Genomic DNA, 11,333 nt, shown 5'->3' with positions numbered 1-11,333 from the left:
TTATACATGTTTGGCAAAGCTTAAATGTTCAAATATACAAAAAGTTTAAAGATCGACAATATACTATCTATTTACCATCTACATATTTCGTAAGACTTAAAATTTATAAGCACCGCCAAACAAGCTAGACATCACAGAATATAGAGAATTGACTCAAAGTTCGTGTATTAATAATTGCTTATTGTACGCTTGATTGACATTCAATTGTTTGATCATCAATTGCATGATTTAAGGACAATATTAAGATCGATATGAGATATATTTTTCTAGTTCGTCAATAAGTAACATAAGTTCTGATAAGAGATTGAGAGAGATTTTTATAGCTTATGCAATTATAATAGAATTCTTAAAATTTAATGGTTTTACATGTGTATGAATTTACATAGAAATATAGTAAACCAAGGAATGTGAATAGAGTTAGTTTTACTCGAAGGATATTACTAACTAAAATTGATTAATTCGATAGATAATATCTATAAACAAATAAATAAATAAAGGGGAGGNGGGGGGGGGGGGGGGGGGCTCTGAATGAATTTTTGATTATATGAATGTTAAATAAACTGAGCGAAAATCAAAATTTCAAACTACTTAATCGTAAAAGTTCTTCACAAATTTGTTAGGCTTTTGTAGATTGGATTAATTTAGTATAATTAGTTAAATACATAAACTCTTGAAGTTAGATTTGGATAAAATTAATAGTAAATACTTAGTCCATGTGGTACGATACTTAATGTCAAAATCCACTATTCTTACTAGTCACGATCTGCACATTTGCGAATCACCCAAGAATATTTTCTTATGAAACCGAAAAGCTAAAAATAGCAATCCAACTAAAGTGATAACGCGAGTCCTTGACAATTTGGTGTGTCTTCGGTCTCCGCTTTTGGGAATAGGAGTGTTTTGTGGTTGGGGTTTCCTTTTTCGTCACTATAAGTAAATTATTTCTAAGAATGATAGTTCAGTTCAAGAATCATGCTATAAGACATTGGGTTTGACATTAAATTTGACATTGTGCCACATGGTAACATCACATTGGACAGTTTTTGAAAAAAAAAACACACTTTCCCACCAACTCCATTTTTGAAAACATTTTAAAACAATGGAGTGTCAAACTCCATATCAAGCAAAGAATGTACAAGAAGCCTTATTCTTAGTTCAAACTCATTATATATCAGACTCTTTTGATTTATGACAAACTTGTTGTAAGGGATCATTCTCTCTCAATCCAAGAGCAAAATTGAATAAACTACTTTTATTGTTCAAGAAGGAATACTAAATTCCCTGAAATGAAACCCACTAAATCAGTTCGATGTCTCATAAGTACAATCCATCATTCAGTTAGGCAAAATAAATTACCAATAAATAAGTAATTTTTAACTATTACTTTATTTTCGATGGGACTTCTGTCTCTTTTGTTTAGCATTTATTTAATTCTCATCGTTTTCAGAATACATTTTTTTTCTGTCTTCTTTTCAATCACACATTTTTAATAAAATAATATTTTACATAAATTCAAAATTTTTTAATTTTTAATCACATATTCTCCACCAATCTATTATTCCAAAATACAGTCTTACAATAAAATAGGAATTAAACAGGCTTTTAATTGTTAAATTTTTATTATTTTTTTCTATTGACAAAATCTTGTCACTGAAGTTAATTTGTTATGTAACATTTAAATATTATTAATTGATAATGCACTATAATCTTAACCTATTATTAATATAATCGACACAAATTTTAAAGTAAAATTTTGTTTTATTACTTTATTTAAGGTTTATTAAGAGAAGCCTTTTCTCTTAAACTTCGTTATTAATTTTATATTATTATTCTTAAAATTTATTTTGTTAACTACTAAATTTTTTGTTGCTATTATTTTTTAATAAATATATTTTTTATTTTAAATGCATACCATTAAGGGCTGCTACATGTACACCGAGTTGTGTACATCCCCATCACATGGAGGTGGGGCCCGAGCATTAGTAGGGTATGGTCATTCCTCTCGTGTGAGGAGAGTGTACATCGTGCTGTAATGCTCGGTGTACAAGGAGCTTTATTCTACCATTAATGTTACTACTAACAAAATACGGGAAGGTATGACATGGATTACTTTATTTCCCTCATGAAATAGTATAGCAGCTGGATTTACACAACAGTGATTTTATGTCAAGTTACAGCAATATGTTACAAAGTATTTGCGGATTTTGTAGAATAAAAAACACAAAAATCATATAAAAGCCCAGACAATAGAAATAGGGAAAAATTGTGTGGATAAAAAAATAGAGTGAGCGAAAGTATTTAGCAAAAATCCATTCGAAAATCATGCAAATCATATAAACAAATTGAATGGTATAAAAATTAAATCGAAATGGATGATATATGAGTAACGTTGTGTAAAAGTGAGTGGCAATAAGTAACCTTTAATTTTTGAGTAATTAAGTAGTAATCGAAGGTAAAGGTTGGTGATTGTTCATTTAATTAACTCTCAAGTTTTAACAATGTTTATTGTCATGTACGATTTCCAATTTTTTATTTTTTATTTTTTATTCAAGTGGATGAACGAAATTGTTATGATATGTAAAAGTGAGTGAGCAACCAATAAATATTTTATTTTTTGGTGAGCAAAGTAGTAATTAAGGTAAAGTTGATGATTACTCATTTAATTAACTTTATTGTGCAACGATGACGAAGTTAATTACTCAATGGCAATCAAACTTTGGAGGAAATTTCAATATGTTGTCTTACGTGATTAGCTTATAATTGTACATTAATGATCACTCGATTAAAAAAAATTATCATAAGAATTAATAAGTAATGGTGCATTTGACCNTGATTAGCTTATAATTGTACATTAATGATCACTCGATTAAAAAAAATTATCATAAGAATTAATAAGTAATGGTGCATTTGACCACAAACATGGACTTTGTATAAAAAGAAATTAAATTCTAACGAATTCAATTGCTTATAACTTATTTGCATGAAAATTGTAATTAAATTTGTTTGATTGATTTAATTTTTAACTTAGAATATATTATATTTGTCCCTTTTTTATTGATGTGTAAATCAGAGAGATTGGATAGATGAGAGAGAAAAAGAAAGTGAATTCTCTTAAAAATAAAATCATAATCCCCTTGAAGAGAATATTATCCTTGATTTTGAGAAAGATATGATCACGTGATCAGAAGTACGAAAATATTTTTCATGAAAAAAATGTCAATCAAACAATAAAAAAGTAAGAATTTGGGAAGAAAAAACACATTTTTCATAAAAAAAAATATTGACAATCAAGAATTTCTTACTCAAAACAAGTACTATAAGAAAAAGGCAAGAAACTAGGCCCTCAGTTGCAAATACTTAAAACAAGATACAAGACCATCGCGATCAACATAAATACTACAAATTTAAAATTTTATTCAACTCTCATCACTTTCTTTTCAAGCATTTGTCATTCGTTTTCAACTCGTTCGCTCTTTCTAAGCAAATTAGATAGTAACTCATTTGCTCGAGGTGGCATTGGAGGATTGATCTAAACAAAGGAATTAAAAGCACTAGGTTCCTACAAAATTAAGCAAAAATAAATAAAATTAAGTCACGCAATAATAATTAAATCACACTATCTTAACTATTGATCATCACGAAAATGCTACAGCATGCAACCATACTTTTGATAAGTAATACACAAAATTTAACCCACCGTTGGAGCTAGTTCAAAATTTATTACACAAATAAAATCTTAAACTTCACCAATACCATGGACACTCTCGCTATAGTGATCTTATCTCAAAGTTTGCACATCATGAAAATCGATGACCTAGATTAATTTTAGTCAACGAAATCTTTATTATACAAGTAGTCTCACAATGCACCCGTTAAAGACGAAAGCTCATGAATCGAACTCTATTTATATTTCTTTTGGGGTGTAGAACATTAAATTAGAGGAAATTGGGTAAATCGAAGAAAAATGATATGAGGAAATACAAATTTGCAAGGCAATATTTAATAGGGACCGTTTGTTCTTACTCCTAAATTTGACACTCTTATTTGACAAGTAATCATGACCTTTAATTTAAGTCAATCAAATGATTAATATGAAGTTTACTAAGATCATGAAAGAGTTTGTTATAACCACTTGAGATCTATAAGATATTAAGTCTTGGATTGTCTTAAATTAAAGGTTACGATTATTTGTTAAATAAATATGTCAAATTTATGAGTAGGAAGAACGTATCCGTATTTAATATATTGTTTAGCAAATAATCTTATATCAAAGATAATTAGAGTAATTGGGAGCGAACATGGGTAATTAGGATAAACGTTAAGTTGTGTGCGAAATTGGAGAGGAATAGGGTATAGCGTTAATTCTTTAATCGAATTACCATTAGTTTAAATTTTAGAAATTTCAATGACTCATTCTGTAGGAAATTTACTTCAATAACCATTTCGAAATTTCATCCTAAATTCACTAACCGTTGGGTAATTAATTTTTTAAAATGTAACCATTAAAAAATTGAGTGACTACGATAGTAAAAATAAATAAATAATTACTTAAATGATGATTCTGAAATGAATTATGTTATTCGTATATAAAAAAATGTACGGCATTTTGATATTGTATGGGGGGTAAGAATTTGTGCCATTAATTGTTTTAAATGTTTTTAAAATCATTGGAAAAATATTATATATGTCAAATGCTATAAATAAAATTGTGAAACAGAATGTAACTGTAGTTGCACCGTGGTGCTGAATAAACAGACTTTGTCTCGAATAATGCTCCTTGGACAGGGTCAATGACAATGATGGAGGTGACAGGGTGGTGAACCAAACACTAATTGAGTGTTTTTTTTTTTTTTTTAAACTATCCAAACGTTTATTGACACGCGTTCCCTATGTCACTATAGCAAGATTGCTCTGTCTCTTTCTTGTATTGGGTGAGACATTTATATAACTGACAAATTGCCTGCATTTATTAAGCAGCTCATGTGTTAGCTCGGCTGCAAAAAGTCCTGTCCGGATCTAATAAATGAGTTTTTATTCTATTTTTTTTTAAATTTTTTTTCATACCATAGAAAAATTATTATTTAAAATATGGTCGAACCTTGAAAAATATAATAAACAAAGCTATAAAAGTAAGTAAATCAATTAATGATCCGAGTTAAATATTTTGTTAACTTTTTGAAGTAGAACTCAACTTCAACTAGTGCAACTCGTTGAAAATAGAGCATGTTTGAGCCTCATTTTTATTTCAAATGCATTTTGAAATAATATTTTGATGGAGAATATATGATTAGTAAATAAAGAAAAGTTTTTCGTTTGCGTGTAATATTATTTTATTAAAAAATTTTAATTCAAAATAAGAGAGAGAGAAATGTATTTTGAAAATAATAAACATCAAACAAGGGCATAATGTATTATATAAACAATATCTATTAATAACAAAATCGATTTTATTGAAAACTCATACATATCCGCTTCCGAATTAATCTGAAACTTGAATTTTCCATTCCTTACTAGAGAAGCTCATGTAGTTTTGTGACTTCACGTAGAAATGCATATTATCAAAATAGAATATATTTTATAAAAGTAACATAGATAAAATCTACTTCAAAGAAAAATGGTTAATATTTTTATTGTTTCCTAAAAACTATGGATCACTTACCTCAGAACCAATATATTTGTTTTTTTTTTTTTTTTTTTTTTTTATCAAGGTGTTTGTAGGGATGTCAATTGGGCCGAGCCGGCTTGGCTCGTCAAAGCTCGGCTCGTGGGTTGCTGGGGCTCATCAAATGACGAGCCTGAGCTCAAGCCGAGCGAGGGGTCCCGTCCAACGAGTCGAGCTCGCCGAGCGTCCACGAGCCAACTCGTCCAAAAATGTGGAAAAAAATAAAATTTTATCAATAAAATTTGAAAAATTTGCACAAAAAGAAAATTCACGAGCTCGGCTCGCCATGAGCCCGAGTCGAGCTCGTGGGTTAACGAGCGGAGCCGGCTCGGCTCGGCCTACTGCCATCCCTAGGTGTCCGCCTTCGATAACTATTCCTTGGGTTTGTGATCCGACCCCTCTTCACACAAACCAATTAAATCGTAGAATGTGTCTCCTACTGATCAGGGTCCGAGCACTTCTCTAACTGAACTGTCAAAGTGCCTAGTGAGCCAACCCACATTGCGCCTTGCCTTCCAAGACATTCCTGCCTTCCAGTATATGTCTTGCCTTCCAAGAGCCCCACGAATCGAACCCACGACCTCTGAACTGCTAGCCTTAAGAGAACCCTTCCTTTACCAGTGGAGAAATGCCCCGGGGGGCAAGCAAGTACCAATATATTTGTTATTATCGTTGTAAGTGTCGTAAGTGAAAGTTATATCACATGTTTTGGCTTTGTCATGTGTCATGTCGTTATCTATTGTCACATCACAATCGGTCCCTAGTATTCTATCATCCCATGCTCTATTAGGACTGTATCGTAGTGGAGTTGACTCGAAAACTTAAATAACAGTACATCAATTGCTTAGTCAGCTTTCTTAAAACCCTACTTAGTCAAGTATAACAACCATTAAAAATAGAAAATGCCTCCATAAATGTAATTTGAAAATGCTGTTAATTTATCATTAAAATGGCATGATACAGTAGAAATAGACTAATGATAAAAGCAATTGGACATTTGTGGCCTCAAGTGTTGCTTAACCAACAACAAAATTAACATGGTTCACCAATCACCATGCATGAATCATGACTTTTAAAGATGTGTAATCAAATAAGTGAAGTCTTTTAGAAGCCACTCATTACTTTGTGACAAAATCAAGGTAACATGATTTTGTTTCTCACATTTTTCATTTTTTTTTGTTAGGAGTATGACTCAAATATGAGTCTTTTGAAGAAGCGTATTTGACTTAAACTATAAGAATATTAACTTAGGGTCTAAGGAAACTAAGTTGAATAAAGAAATAAAATCCTGTTGAAATTGAGTATCCTAATTGTAATATATTTTCTTACCTTTTAGGACTCTTCTAGGGTTGGTCTATAAATACGATGCTCCTTTGGTCAGTTTTAGAGAGTAATATAGAAGCAGTATTGCTAGTTTGTCTTGTAACTTCATACTGTTGAATTAATAAACATCGTTTCTCTGCGTTTACCCTTTGTATTATTTCTTTACAAATTCAATCTTGTATTTTCATGGTGTGATCTAGTATACTTCAATATTGTCATTAAATCTCGTTATTTATAATCAGGTTTGGAATCAAAGTGTGTTATTGGAGCTTCCGTCCCCAACAAGTGGTATCAGAACTTGGTTCCTTTCGTAGATTGGTTGAGATTTTTTTTTCGGGATGTCTGGGTTGAAGTATGATATTTCGCAACTAGATCGCAATATAAGATTTTCTTTGTGGCAAATAAAGATGATGACTATTCTAACGCAGTTGGATTTGGATGATGCGTCAGGTTTTGAGAAGATGCCAGCCGATTAGACAACGAAGGAAAAACAACGGAAGGATCGAAAGGCTGTGTCGTTGATTCATCTTCATTTATCCAACAATATTCTGCAGGATGTGTTGAATGAGAAGACGGCAGCTACTTTGTGGTTGAGACTAGAGTAATTATGTATAACTAAAAGTCTTACTAGTAAACTGGCTCTTAAGCAGAAGTTGTATGCCCATTGCATGGCGGAAAGAGGATTGTGGAAGATCACATTGCCGTGTTCAAGAAAGTAGTTGTAGATCTAGAGACGTCAAAGGTTAAGTACAATGAAGAAGATATTGTCTTGATCCTATTGTGTACGCTGACTGAGTCTTATGCGTCGTTTAAGGATACTATCTTGTATAGTCGAGATACATTGACTATATAAGATGTCTATGATAATTTGCACTCAAATGAAAAAATGAAGCATTTGGTTAGAGCTACATCAAGGGATGGGGAAGCTCTTGTATCTCAAGTTAGTCAACGAAGAGGCAGATCGAAAGTTAGATTTAGCAATGTGACCTGTTACTACTGTTAAAGGAAGGGACATATTCGGAAGGATTGCGATATGTTGCAGGCTAAAGGTGATTTAGCTACAAATCTTAGGGTGCAATCTTTGAATTCATACGAAACCAATGTAGTTGAGAATTGTTCAGATAGCCAAGAGGTGATGTTGATCGTAGTATCTGATGTGGAGTCTAGGCCTAATGAGGAGTGGATTCTTGATTCAGCATATTCGCACTATATGTGTTCCGATAGAAATTTATTTCAGACATATGAGGTTGTTCAGCAAGGTGGAGTTGTAATAGAAAACAACCAATCTTTTCGTATTGCTGGGATCGGTCGAGTCAGATTGAGGCTGCAGGATAAAATATTTGGAACAATTGATTAGGTTCGACATGTTCTTGACCTGAAAAGGAATCTCATTTCGCTAAGTACCCTTGATGCAAAAGGGAATAAATTCTCTAGAGGAGGTGAAATCTTGAAGGTCCGAAAGGGAGTTTGAGTTGTATTGGAGGGACGAAAAAGATCCAAGTTGTACATTTTGTAGGGAAGTGCAAAACCAGTTAAGAGGAGACATTTGGACAAGTTAATACTGTGGTAGAAGTTCAGTTTGGCACGGTACCTCTTGTGTTGGGCTTTGAGTCGATTCAGAACACTGTTAGGGAGAGTGTTGGTGATTCCGCTTTGCCACCAATTTCAACGAGTACACTGTGTTCAATTGCTGGGGTAGGACTCATCGAGCGTAGGTACCGTGGTGTCAGCAATGTTTGGGATGCTTTTAGGGACGTTGAAGGCGACAGTTCCAGTAAGGGGCTTTCTGATCAAGTATCTGGTTTGGTTCTTGCTACAGAGTGTGCTTTGATTATGTGTGATCAATATTAATTCCTTGGTGGAATTAGAAACCCTGGCGATTGGGTTCCGGTGTCGATTGTAGACGCAGGGTAGAGGACAAGTGTTTCGTTTATATGGAGTGATTACTGTGTTGAAGAGATTCAATAAGTTAATTTCGATGCATATGAATTTGAAACTTAAGAGTTTCATTCGTAGTACCGGAATTTGAGTCAAGGTGGAGATTGTTAGGAGTATGACTCAAATAGGAGTCTTTTGAAGAGGCGTATTCGACTTGGATTAGGAAAGTATTAACCTAGGGTTTAAGGAAACTAAGTTGAATAAGGAAATAAAATCATGTTGAAATTGGGTCTCCTAATTGTAATATATTTTCTTGCCTTTTAGGACTCTTCTAGGGTTAGCCTATAAATACGAGGCTCTTCTGGTCAGTTTGTAGAGAGTAACATGGAAGCAGTATTGCTAGTTTGTCTTGTATTTTTCATATTGTTGAATTAATAAATCGTTCCTATACATTTACCCTTTGTGTTCTTTCTTTGCAAATTCAATTTTCTGTTTTCGTGGTGTGATTTAGTGTACTTCAATATTGTCATTAAATCTCGTTCTTATAATCCGGTTTGGAATCAACGTGTGTTATTGGAACTTCCGCCCTCAACATTTTCCACCCAATGCGTCATTAGTGAATACAAATTTGAAAAGATTAAAATTTATAAAATATGGGTTGACGAGTGGGATGTAATATTAATCAAGATAAATTACGTAAATGAAGACCTTTGAACATATTTAATCGAAGGAATAGACCAACGTCAACATGACTAATCCTAGTTACTAATGTATCAATTCAACATGAACTTTTTACACGAACTTTCAATCACTTGGAGTCTCAATTAAACAAAAAGTATCGTAACACGCAATCCTCCTCTAACTATAATATACAATATAAAGTACACTTTGTCATTTGATAGAACGACTTTGAATCCTTTAGAGGTATTGATTGATTGAGAAAAACTCTCTCATCAGTAGAACATGACATTGGTTTAGGTTGTGGAGCCCATGTTTGGTAGCAATTTTTCGCCTCAAGAATCAATTTTTTGACCGTTATTTAACTATTTCAACCGTCATTTTTTATTTCTTTACTCACAAGTAGGACCAATTTTTTTCTCTAAAAGTTAAAAAATCAATTCTCATAATCACTATCGAATAGGCCCGAATATGATGATAAAAATCTTTAAAAAATTCATAGGAAATCATGTTGTCATTTAGCTATTATAATTGGGGCCCAATGATAAATAATCCCTTCATTGCAATGCCATATTGTACTTTGCGTATTAATTTTTTAAGAAATTGTTCACCTATTCACTTATAAATATTAAGTAAAATTATATTCAAATGTGAGAATCTTATATAATGAATTTTGTTATTATGTAGTGCATGTTTATATCCTGTATATATTAATCGGGTTGAAGAATCCTGACCTCTTGTCAATAGTAGAGGTCGAGAATCTTGATTGTGGATTCACGAAAAGGGTTTGTCAAGTTAAAAGATTTTTGAGTTATCTAATTTTAAATAAGTTGTGCGCATTTTCCCATTTTCAAATCAACAGAACAAAATTCGTATTTATATTTTTGAAAAATGTTTGTTGTATATTACCATTTATAGATTCTTTTTACAAATTAATGAGGTGACAATAAATTGACTTAAAATTTTTAAAATTTCTTCACCACTTAAATAATTGTGCTTATATTGTGAGTTAAGGACAAGAAGAAATTGGATTATTTTTTTTTTTTTTTATTTGATTGGTGAGATTTTGACTCAATCAAATTTCATCAAAATATTGTCACGTAACCTGTTGATAAACAAATCTGTAAGTTTGTACAACTATATATTTTTTATCATTCGCAAAAAGTGTTGGTCAAAGTAGAAGGATGCGACAGCTATTGCTTAATTATATGGGCAATGTTACATGTAGGCTTATTTTGTGCTTAATCATTGACACCCCCTTACATGAAAGGGGTCCGCATATAATTTATTATGCGTGAGCCTCCCTCTATGTGAGGGGTATGTGAAAGATTATGCACAAAATAAGTGTACAAATAGACTAATTCCAATTATATTTAGTGCTATTCATGTCAATTTTACACTGATAAACAGGTGTCAATTTCCAATAGGCCTATAAGAGACTTAGGCCCATATAAGCATCTTCATGTCTTTATGTTTCACCCTAGTTTGATCACCATTATTTTAAAATATATTTTTTTCTCTTTTCTTTTTAACATATATTCTTCAATAATATTACATCCAAACTCAAATTTTTATTTTTTTATTTTTCAACCACATGCCTTTCATCAATCTACTATTCTAAAATGCATTATTAAGAAAAAATGGGAATCAAATAGAATATTAATTTTACTTTTTCTATATTGTATATTTGTATTAAATCAACTTAAATTGCATTTTTTTTTTTATTTTGTGGAGCCTTTCTAGTGATCGAAAATTTACTTCTAGATATGAATTGGTTGTTACTGATAATCTC

Source organism: Olea europaea, chromosome 8 (genome assembly GCF_002742605.1).
Source record: "Olea europaea var. sylvestris chromosome 8, O_europaea_v1, whole genome shotgun sequence".
In the NCBI taxonomy this organism is placed as follows: domain Eukaryota; kingdom Viridiplantae; phylum Streptophyta; class Magnoliopsida; order Lamiales; family Oleaceae; genus Olea; species Olea europaea.
The sequence above is the reverse complement of the archived record's forward strand: the minus strand, read 5'-3'. Positions refer to the sequence as shown.